We start from the raw sequence: 12,060 nt of genomic DNA on the forward strand, positions 1-12,060 counted from the left end.
TCCTCTGAGAGCTTTGAGGTGACTCATGCAGTAGGTCACAAAACCTGCTCATTACTACAACTGTTCAAAGGGTATCAGGCATAAACAGATTCCCAAAATCAAATCCTCAATTTTACAAAAAGAGGTTTATGCAGCAGTCAAGCAAGCAGATAAGAGAACAGTCAGAGGAACAGAATGAGTCAAAGGGGGAGTTCTGCTCTCTGCCAAAAAATCCTGAAGGACATCAAGGTGTCAGTTTTGTAGCTGAAGACCAAACATGCATTGCTCTAAATAAATAGTTAAAAATAAACACATTTACTCAATGTTTATCAGATACTATACATTTGACTTGACGTCTACTTTACGCCATTAGGTACTAGATACTTAAACACACAAAAATACATACAAGATTATTACATGAAGTCTAATTAGCTTTGACAGATAAATGAGTTCAATTTGACACATTTTAAACCTTTAATAATAGTATACAGTGAAATCATATGCAGGATGGAGGCTTAGTTTATTGATATTTAAGAACTTGTTTCTGATAGTACTCCTGTACTGGTATATATAAGATTGTCAATATATGTTTAATAAAGGTTGTTTTACATTTTTGAAAAATTCTTATACTTGAAGTTAGGCAGCAGTATTCTCCATTTCAGGAGATTAGACTTGTGTTCACAAAGGCAGGCATGCTGCTCAGACACAGCAAACAGAGAATGGGAACTGTTGAACCGTACCACTGTGACAGCTATTATGACAGATGACTGTATCATCTCAAAGAGGAAATCCCTTTCTTTCCTCACATGTACTGTCTGAGAGCAAATTACTCTCTGGCTTGTGGCTGGTTTTCTATATTGGGGTCAAAAGGCAACAGTTTTAAAGGCTGTGGAGAAAAATCAAAGGAGGCACACTGAGGCAACGCAGATTAAAGAATAACATGTCTGGGTGACATTTTAGGGACTGTGTCAGCAAACGGTATCAGTTTATTATCTTTGTCAGCTTCGTTGTGTTGTAGTAAATCTTAAATATAAATTCCAGTCAAAGAATCTTCTAAATCATTAAATCTTTTTTACTGATCTTTGTGCAACCCTGCTGATCTTTGGTTCGCGCCGATCAAACCGAGGCATGCAGATGTTCTTTGATGAGATCAGCTCGCTCTTCTGAATATCCTCGCCTCTGCGATTTCTTCCCTGTTGACGGTTTAGTCCATTGGCAAAAGCACCCAGGAGGCTGCTCATACACCATGACAGCCCACAGATTCCTGGAGTGCCTAGCATGAACGCTTAGAGGGCTCCAAATGGTTGCTCATAGTTACATCTCACAAAAGCACTTCTTGCTGCTGATGTGTTGCTTTTATTAGTAAGCTATCGTCTTACCAAATCAAGATGATAGCTTTAAATTCGTACTCCTATGGTAATGTTTTATAGAGTAGGAAAAAAATTATACAGCGCAGACAAAACTGATTATTTCATGTGAGAACTGTTGAGTGGGAATGAAATGTTCGACCACAAATGCAAGCAAAGAGAAGTGAGCCATTTGTACTGGGTTTTTCTGCTCTTTTCTTCATTTCTTTTCTTTGCCTCATCTGTTTTTCCTCCTTGGATCTGCAGCTTAAAGTGATATTGTTATTCCAGATGGCTTGGTGCTATATGGAGAACAGACAAGAGGAATACTTCACTGAAAATATGAAAATATGTCAGCATGCGGACATATTTTCATCCTCTAAAATTACATCCAGGCATAGAGAAAAATAACAAATGTGTGTGTGCATGCATGAAGGATCAACGTGTATGCCTCTGCATTTGTACAGAACTTAGATGTGAAGATTTCAAACACATGTCTGCTTGTTTCTTAGAAACCTCAATGGTAAATCATATCTAGCACTAACCCAATTAACTTTACATCTGGTTTGGAAGCCTCAAACCAGGGACAGCATAGAGATAAATAAAAACACAAGACATACTGAGACACGCAGTCTCCAAGGCATTAACGAACTACAAGAGTGAAATAAATGTGTTACATTCCTTCTCCATTCACTGTTTTATTTCACTTGGATGTGGTGGAGGGGACCTAGACTACGTGTGGAGCTTGGTCTGTCCCTAAATCTGCCTCCGGTGTGTCCTGAAAGTGCCCCTGTGCCAAATAAGAAGCGTAAAGCATGCCCCGAGACATGGCCCACAACGACACCATGACAGCAAAGCTGTCAGCCCATGAGCCAATGCACTAAAACATGAATGCCGCCGAACTGTTCAGTTTTATAGCCTACAACTCCCAGTCACAAGCCCTCTAATGCCCCGTTTAACAAGCTGAAAATCCTCCATTTATTCGCTCTCCGTCTCTCTTTAGGAGCTCCTCCAATACCATTCACAAACAAAGTTGGGCTGAAACACACTCCATGAAGAGCATATACGGGAGCGTAAATGCTGTGAATATATGGCTGCCGTGTGCATGCTTGCATTTAACGTATGCACACAGTAGTGATTCTGAATTCAAGAAAAAAAACCCTTTGTATATCAGTTGCATCATTAAAACCGTAATGAAACCAGTACAAATGACTCAGTTTGAGTAGTGGTGTGTAGTCTATGTGCAGCTAAGTGAATGAAAGCAGATGGACAAGAAATTGAGGAAGAAGGAAAAGGTCTAGAGACAGCAAAGTGGGGTTGAGAGATCTGTGAAGGATAGGGGCCACTGTCTCAGCACCCCCATCGTAAACCCTGCAGATACGATGGAGTCCTCATCAGCGTTACACTCTGCCGGTCACAGCTCTGTGAAACCAGCACCATGTCTGCAGCACATACACGTCCTTGCCTTCCCCCTCCCACATTGGTGTCACCCATGAAGGCCAAAGAGACACAGAGAGTGCTCTATCATGGATATTAGCTATGGGGATCAGATGCTTTAAACAAGAGAGGAGGGGTACGCTTTTGTAGGCTATCATGTAGCAACTGCAAATGAATATGTTTGAAGTTTTAGTCTCTATTTCATTTAATTTTTTTTCCTCCAAACTCCCCAACACCTTTCACCATTTTTATCCACTTCAATCATTTCCAGGTGTTTTAGTACAATTATGTTTTCATCATAGGTTTCATCACTTTCTATGGAAGTGAAAAGGATTCTTTCCACTTCGTTTCACTTTGCAGCATATCCTGTGGGGTCCTGTTTTTTTTTTTGGGGGGGGGGTTGCCGTTTCTGCGAGAAGAAGTTCGAATCAGTTTTGAATGCATCACACAAAGCAGCAGTGTAAGCACTGGATTAAGCTGATCTGGCCTGCTGCAGACAGGGCTGTGGTTATATTTTCCAGTGAGGTTTTGTTTGTGTGTTTGTTTTGCTATTTTTCCACCTCAAAATGCAGAGATTGGAAAGTGCAAACTATACTGTCTCAGTGGCCTAATGAAGCAGCGGTCTTGGAGCGAGGATCTTGGTTTTCGAGCCAAATTGTTTTTCCCCTTATAACACCAACTGTTTTCTTCTAGTCAAGCATGGAAAATCAAGGGGTCGTCATTATCATTAATATGTGCGCTTGCTAAACGCTGCTTCATATGCTTCATATAAGTCCCGGTCGATTTAAGGTTAATTCATGAAAGTTTAACTGAGTTTGTTCCAATGAACCCCCTCTCCCCCAAAAAATCTGCCGTTGGAAAACGTGTCATCAGAGGTGAAGGATTATAAAGGGAAAAAAAGAAATGGTCCGAATGGGGGCTGTAAAAGTTTTACTCTCTAAGGAGTTTGGGTATAGATTCCACATTGGATTCCACAATATTTAAGGATGACTAGCAACCCAAAACACACAGTCGATTTGCTGCCTTTACCATCGCACTTCTAAATGATTTTCTCTGACCGTGTGTTTATAGCTACGGGAGGACATGTTTATGTTTGACACCGTGACAGGACTAGAATCCTCAAGAGTGCTATGATGTGGACAGGAAACTCTGAATCTCTCACAAACATTGTACACATTTTCTCTCTCCCCACTCTAAAATAACAACTTTGACACGATCTGCGCCGTGTTGCCAGTAACTCGAGAGCAGCCCGCTAGAAAACGGAGAACTGAGGAATCTTGTGAAAGGGAGGCAGTCAGGGAACCAGGCCATGCTGGGGTGGGTAGAAATTGATGGGATGGATGGTATAAAGGGCCCACACACACAAGCTACTCAGTTTGTGGGACAGAACCAGGGTAAGATCCAGAAAACAAGAAAACAAGCATTTACCAAAGTCCCTTGCAGCTGGTAATGTGGTGGACCAGGACTTTTTGGTGGCAGTGGTTGGGTATAGCACAGGCACGAAATCCTACTCCCTTCTTATGGTCACAGAAGTGCAGTCAGGCCTCTGTAAACATCTGTCAGCCATTGGCTCCCTGGCCCGCCCTTCTTCTCCAGACCCCAGCAATTCAGCTTGACCTTTGACCCTTCAGCTGAAGAAAGAGCAACTGTGACTTTCTGCCAAAAACATAGCAAAGACTTCAGTTATTTGACATCTACCTCAAAGGGGAACACAGATTTAGCCGCATGGCTGTATATGGACAAATCAGTGTTATCAAAACAGTAATACTTGTTTGGCAAAACTCGCAGTGAAAGGAGGCTTAAGAGAGTGCAGCTGCACATTAGATGATTGCAGCAGAATGTGGCAGAAAGTGGAAACCCCTTAGGTTATTTAGTCTTTGCTGTGCATTATATACTTAAATCATGACAAAATGCCTCAGAATGTGTGTGTGTGTGTGTGCCAAGTACAACCACTACAGTATAATACATAGAATAATATTTTTGAATAATATAATATTGTTTTTCCTCATTCCTTTTCAGTTAAGCAGTCAGTCCAACTAGTTAGATTTGCCTGTGGTTTGGACAGCCTGCTATCATCTCAGCCGCTCCCTTTCGTGGGATCCAGACCAGCACCATAGACCCGTGGACACAGACCAGAGCCTTCATCAACTCTCACACTCCCACCTCTCACTGGGGCCTCAGGTTTCCCCTCCATCCATCCCTCCCACCCTCTCTGCTTCCAGCAACCCCTACAGGCCTTTCTCCCTCTCTCCCCACATCAATTACAACCTTTCCCCGTTGCGCGAGCCCCCAGATCTATGACCCCAGGGGTTACAGAGTCTGAGAGGTCAGAAGTCATTCTCCCCACTGCGAACCCTGGCATCTCTCAGAAGATTCCGGCTCTCCGTCTGAAGCCCTGCGGCCATGCAGAGGCATACCCACATGACCCCCAGGGAGCCGAGGGAGACAGAGATACAACCCCATTCTAGTAAACAATGGTCTGTTCCAGTCAGTCTTGTCTCGCGAGCTAATTGATTCTCTGGAGAATTATTTTCATACACAGTTTTGAATGTCGAGGCCTCTCATCCATGGATCAACCAATGTTTTAGTTTTTCCTTTGTGCTTTTCAGTGGGAAAAGATGCTTAAAAAACCCACCATAACGTGATCACTTTCACTGTGACACGACTGTGGTCGCTCAGTTTCCCCATCATTTTGCTCTTTTCCCTCTCCGGTGTAATGAAATCACTCACAAAAGTGAGTCTGTGGTTCTAAAAATCAGTGATTATGAGAAAAAAATCATTGTACACATATTAGTTTCTGGGTATTGTATACGTTTTTGCTACCTTACACAGAAAACATCCCATTAAATTCAAAATAATTCCAATATATTAATTATACTGATTGTTAGCAAACCGTGGGAATCTCTATACGCTTCAAAAGCCTTCATATTTACCAGTAATTACCAAAGATATTGAAGACGATGGAGTGCTAAACTGATTCAGTGGTGAATCCCATAATGAATGGCCAACAATCAAAGGATGGAACACGCAGTCAGCCAGGTTAAACACCAAGTCGATGACTCAGGTTGCTTTGTTGACCACAGAGTTTTGACATGGAACTCGGCCTCACGGAGCAGAATTGTATTTCTGTCACAGTTCCCAGACCTTACAGTATCAATAGCAGACACATTATCTCTAATGGGAGAGTCAGAGGGTGGAGAGAAGAGGAGACAGGGAAAGAGCGAGAGAGAAAGAAAGAGAGACACAGACACTGTAAAACGACGGTATCTCTATTGATTAACTGGAAGAGGACCTCCACTCCACACTCTCCTGTCCAGACATATGGGGTAATAAGGACCACTCTTCTCCACAAACCACCCCCCTGCATCTCTTCTCCCTGCACCCCAGCTAGAAAGCCTTTTAATCAGCCCCGGGGGGAATACATGGATATGATATGGAAGAAAAGGATGGGAAGAAAGAGAGAGGAAAAGGAGACAGGGTGAGAGGAGTCCATTAGTGAAACAGACACAATAGCTACAGGAACAGAACCGACTGCAAGGCGGTTTCCTTCATGCACTGTAAAAGACAGAGGTGCACAACAGGCCTGAAAATAGCACACATCCTGTACGCTGGCACATGCATGATATACCACAGTATATCATGAATAATAAAAGCTTTACCCTATACGAGTTTCTTCTTTAATGCTACATTCGAATCTTGATAGTGCTGCACATGCAGGTACACTCTGGTTTTGTGCAACACACAGCTGAGCTGATATCGCTCCAGATTTTCCAGGTCACATCACAGAGGGCTGTTTTCATGCTCGGCCAGGGCCATTTTCCTCTGTTTATGTAGGGCCTTTCTGTTTTCTTTTCCAAGGAGAAGGATGCCAATCTCGCCGAGCCAGACTAACTTTATCAGAGCAGCCATCTCTGACTTTGACATCAAATCCACAACTGCTTCTCATGCTGAAAAAAACTGTCAGTGCCTCGCCCTGCTGCTGGCCCCTCAGCCTCTTGACTCTGGAGAGACTGGAAAGGAGGGAGGAGAGCGCAAGGGAGAAATCTGAATTAGTAGTTAAAGCAGTGATCAATTTGAACTGGGAGTGAAATGTAAAGTGATCATAATTATTTGTCCGTTCGATTAAACAGAAAGACTTATGCCATACTTCAATTAGTGAGCACAATGAGAAGTGAATTACCTACTGGCCAGGTGGAGGCAAAAATCTGGACTGCAGCGCCCTCACGTGGTCAACAATGCGCGGTCGTTTTTCTTCTCTTTCTTTCTTTTTAAAATAAATAAACACTGAATTTTATTTCATTGTAAATCAAATTTACAATACAATAAAACTGAATCAATGCACGTGGAAATAAACAGTTAGAATTATTGTGTCATGCACAGATAAGTGTGCCAATGACCAGTTGCAGCCCTATAATAATTTGAATAAGAGATTATTATATTGCCCGGGGTATAAAGCCTAAGCACCACTAACTTGGAGCATAACTCAGTCAGTTTCTGGAAGACCACTGGGTCACTGAACGTAGCAAAGAGCGCTCAGTCCAGCAGCACTAAAACAAAACCTGTACTGAAAAGGGAAAAGAAATAAACAGCTGGGTAGAGCAATGCATTTTTCATTATTACAACTTAATTTACAGAGAACAGACTGATGTAAAATTGCTTCCATATGTCCCCGCTGCGGGGCGCCACAGAGTCTGCCAGAAAAGCTATCATAATTTCCGAAGCGAGTTCCGCATTGTGATTGGCTAAGACGAACTGCAGGAGCTGGAGCGCTGAACCAATAGGAATGCGGGACTGTGATTCTTTCATTTGAGTGGCCAAACGTGGATGTCAATCAAGCAGCAACGAGCTCTGAAAGCAGAGAGCGGCCAGTCGGTTGTTTTGCTCTCTAGAGAGCAGACCTCCGCTACTGAGACCATCCAGGCACAATCACACACACACTCTACTGCATGACCACTGACACACACTGGACACATTCTATTGCATTTTCATTTAAGAAGTTCAAATAATAATAATAATAAAAATATATACTATTTTGTTATTGAAATAAATAAATATATTTAAATACTTAGTTGTACGATTAATTATCATTTAGACTATATCATGATCAATCGTTACTATTATTTTATCTCAATAAAACAAAAATCTCAAACACTGGCCGTTAATTAGACACATATTTATGGAATATTTTTAAAATTTTAGAAATAATTATCGTCACAATATACAAAGTCAGAAAAGTTTATGATGAAGGGGTTATTTTATTTGCTTCAGACATTTACTGACAGATGAAATTTTTATTTTGAAATTATTATTTTGTGTATAATTGTATCGCCTTTTCAGTCATTTTATATATGAGCTGTTTTTAAATAGAAAAGTTATGAGTTTTTTTATATAGGAAAAAAACATTTTACAATTATATATAAAGATATCTATCTATATATATCTACATCTATATATCTATATATCTATATCTATATATATATATATATATATATATATATATATATGTAGGGTCAGAGTAGTGATCTGTCCGCTTTGCTAATTAAACATTTTCATTAAATCTGTTGGGCCATTTAATCAAATGATCGGTATAGTCTGTGCTTGCATTGCTTACAATGTTCACACATTTTTCACAGACACAAAAAAGTGACTATCCAAATGTATTTTTTATGTTTTATATTTTTGCTGTGGTATTGTTAACTTGTAAATAAATAAATAAAACAAAATAAAGGCAACAAATCCTTTTAAAGGTTAAAAACGTAATATGAGATTTCATTTGTGAAGCGGCTTCAGCGTGGCCCGCACTCTGCATACACTAAAATCTGGCCAAGGTCACTGCAAAAACAATTACAAAACAATTACAACACCTCCCGTAAAACCTGAAAAAGAATGACAAAGTAGTCCGCTCAAGTCACCGCGAGTTCCCTCACGTTTCCCATGAGTCTTTGCGTGGACTAAATCGTGCGCACGCGCACTGATATCCCTCAGATCGCGTTTAATTCCACCAATCAGCGTCGTCCTCGGAGGAGCATGTGGGGGTGATTTAAGAGCTCTGCCCCAATAAAACTGTCAGAACTTCACAAAGTTGATTTAAATGTGTTTCACATCGTTATGAAAATACTCGCGGATTAATCAAATGACTGCACGCTGGCGTCAGATCAATTGGAGCAGATTACCATTCGCAGCTTCTTTAGGGAGACGTGATTTGGAGCGTTTAGATTCTCTACACATCCGGCCACCAAGTCGATCCGACAGCTGACATAAGATGGACAGCAAATGTCATATTAAGGGCCTTTTCTGATTTTTCTTCTTTCTTTTTGTTTGTTTGTTTTTCTTTTTGGATATTGATTTTTATTCTATATTCTGTGACTCCTACATCATTGAAGTAGATCCTGCAACAGTGTTGCAGCTGCATCCTCGGGGAAGTTTGATGTTGCCAATTTTCAGATAAGCCCACCATCGCACTTGTCTTCTAGATTTGTGTGTGTGTGTTCTGCAGGGGGAGTGAGGGGGAGGGAGGGTCGACTGTCTGCTGCTGGGAGAGAGCCCAGCTGACAGGCAGTGCGTGTTGAACTTGATGTGGTGGTGTTGAACTAGGCTTGTTAGAGAATGCGATTTTCTAGACTTCTTTGTGATGCAGCGCCACATAAAAATGTCTGTCCGGGGAAGATTTGCAAAAGGCTTACGGTGGGATTTTCATCCCACGGAAAACTCAATTACTTACAGCACCCACATTCAGACATAAACAAAGTACAGCAGTCTGCTGGTCTTTATACTGTACTACGCGATGGTCACCCAGGGGAAGGTGTTTACAGCGGATTCTTCGACAGCATGTTGTCGCGACTATTATTTATAGTGTGCTGTGAGTAACATATTGGTGCTACTCGTGCAGCTATGAAGGTCACGTCAATTAAAGGAATAGAATCTTAAATGAAATGATAACATTAAAAAACGCATCATCATTCAAAACTCTTGGTCTGTCATCATTTTATCAACTGACGTAAAATCAATACAAAAGAAACAACTGACTTTACAGAGTGTCACGTTCAGTCTTTGATTTAACTTCATAGACAAGTTTGCAGGTCTAATCAACCAGAATCTGCAAAATTTATGAGTCTTTAGTATCAATTACTGCATTTTAAGCAGTAAAACACATTCAAAATACTAATACACGTCGGTTAATTATTAATTACCACTGTTAGACACCAGGGGTCGCAAGTGTACCAGATGGTGGAGGATTACCAACTTTGTGTGGGACTGCAAAGCATATCCACTGTCTCACATAGACACTGGCCTACATTTTGATTAGCTGTAGCCAAAATATTTCAGTTTCAGACAAAAGAAAGGAAAATAAGTAGCTGAAGCAACAGTTCTTCTTACAGCAACTGTAAGAAGAACTCTCACACCAGAACACCACAACTCTCGCCCCAAATTGCTGAGGTCTGCTCACTCAGAAACAACTTTCACTTTTCACTTTCAGCACATTGATGTAAGTCTCACTCTACTTTGCAGTAGTTTTGGTTTTTACTTAATATAGGAATGTTTTGATCCCCCTTCAGGCTACCAATACTTTTGCACATATTTCACAGTTTTCCTCTGCAATACATAACAGTAAATATGTCATTGCTTGATTTAACATTTCTGTTCTGTTGCTTTAATTGAACTTAAGCCTATCTCTAATCACACCACTGACATGAGCTACCTTAAACCTCAGATGACCAGGAATCAGCAAACATGGCAAATATCAGCCAGACATAGAGCCTGGATGTCTGAGACAATCAAGTGTTATTAAATCAACTCTTATGCCACTGCCTTGTGTAATCTGTAACCTTTATCAGTTGTTTTGTAGACATGATTCTCATTGTGTGTTAAGATGTAAAAAAAAAAAAACAAAAAAACAACAACAACAACAAAAAAACAACCAAAACAAAGTGGGCACAGACAAATACACCACAAATGACAGTTTTTTCATCAAAGTCTCTTTTACACTAGAAATTAACAGTGCAGTGCCTTTGCACAGTATTGTTCTTACAACTGGAAGACGGAGAAAAAGGAGAACCTAGCATAGCATAGTGGCTGAGCAATGTGTGAAGGAATTATTGTAACTTAACAGTTAACATGAGGGCTGACTGAACATATTCTGACAGACCACTTGGAAAAGATAGTGGCTACAAAGTCAAAGGAAAGCTACAGCAGACCTAAGAAATAATAACAGGAGGTGGATTGTCATTTCCTTGTGTATAGGGCAAATAATCATGGGTTGAAAAACATGTTAGGGAATGACTTCACCTTTATGTCAAAACAACCATTTAAACAAACAAGAAACCTATCAGAGATACATACACAGTCACACAGACAGATATACACATATGCATAACAATAAATCATAAAATCCTGTTACACACAAAAAACAGAGTAATATGAAATAAAGACATAAACACAAAGATAAACACAGTGGTGTTATTACTAAGTGGGAGGACTAGTTAAATGCAAGATTAAAAAGGTATCTTTAAGAGTTTCTTGATATTATCCGTAACTATCTGAGCTTTCTTCTCCAATATGTTAAGGTACACTTTTCCAGAGCTTTGTTTTGTTTTTTCAGAAACTGGGAAAGCTGCATTCCCAATTTTCCTCTGTGGGGTATTGCTATTGTTAGCTATCGCATAGCTAACAATTTGGCCTTGGAAGATCTAACAGAGTGAGTAAGTAGAGTGACAGACTTTCAGATAATGTTCAAGACCTTCTTTCAAATGACATGAGTATCCTTTCCTATATAATAAGCATTCATAAACATTGCTGAATTTAGAATTGCTTCTTCAGTGAAAGTAGGAATATTACAATGTATGTGACACTGTTACATGCATTCAGTTTCTTACATATAAACAGAGATTTTTTATCACAAAAGTGGGCAAAACATATTTTTTGATGCAGAATGGTCTGTCTTTTCGACATTCTATTATAAAATAGGTCATAAAGCAATAGTCTAAAGTAAAAGCACCTAGAATCTGCGTAGGCTACCTCTCAGCACTGATCATGAAGCCAGTATAAAGTCAGATTTTTTAGAAGGCCAGGGGGTACAATGTACTATGTTTTAAGGATTTCGCCTTTGGCATTCCTCTTTCTTAGTGAGTTGAGTCACGAGGGCCCAGACCTTTGTAACAACTGAAAGTGTAATTCAGTTGTTTACCAGTAGGCTGAAAAAAGGAACAAATGCAGGTCAGTAGCACAAACATAAAGGAAATGCAGCCCAGCCATGCTTCTGAGAAATCCCCTTTACACCAATAAAGCATTATATATTAGA

Source organism: Diplotaxodon limnothrissa, linkage group LG22 (assembly GCF_057381915.1).
Source record: "Diplotaxodon limnothrissa isolate DT_005_m linkage group LG22, D_limnothrissa_male_GT1.1, whole genome shotgun sequence".
Taxonomy (NCBI): Eukaryota; Metazoa; Chordata; class Actinopteri; order Cichliformes; family Cichlidae; genus Diplotaxodon; species Diplotaxodon limnothrissa.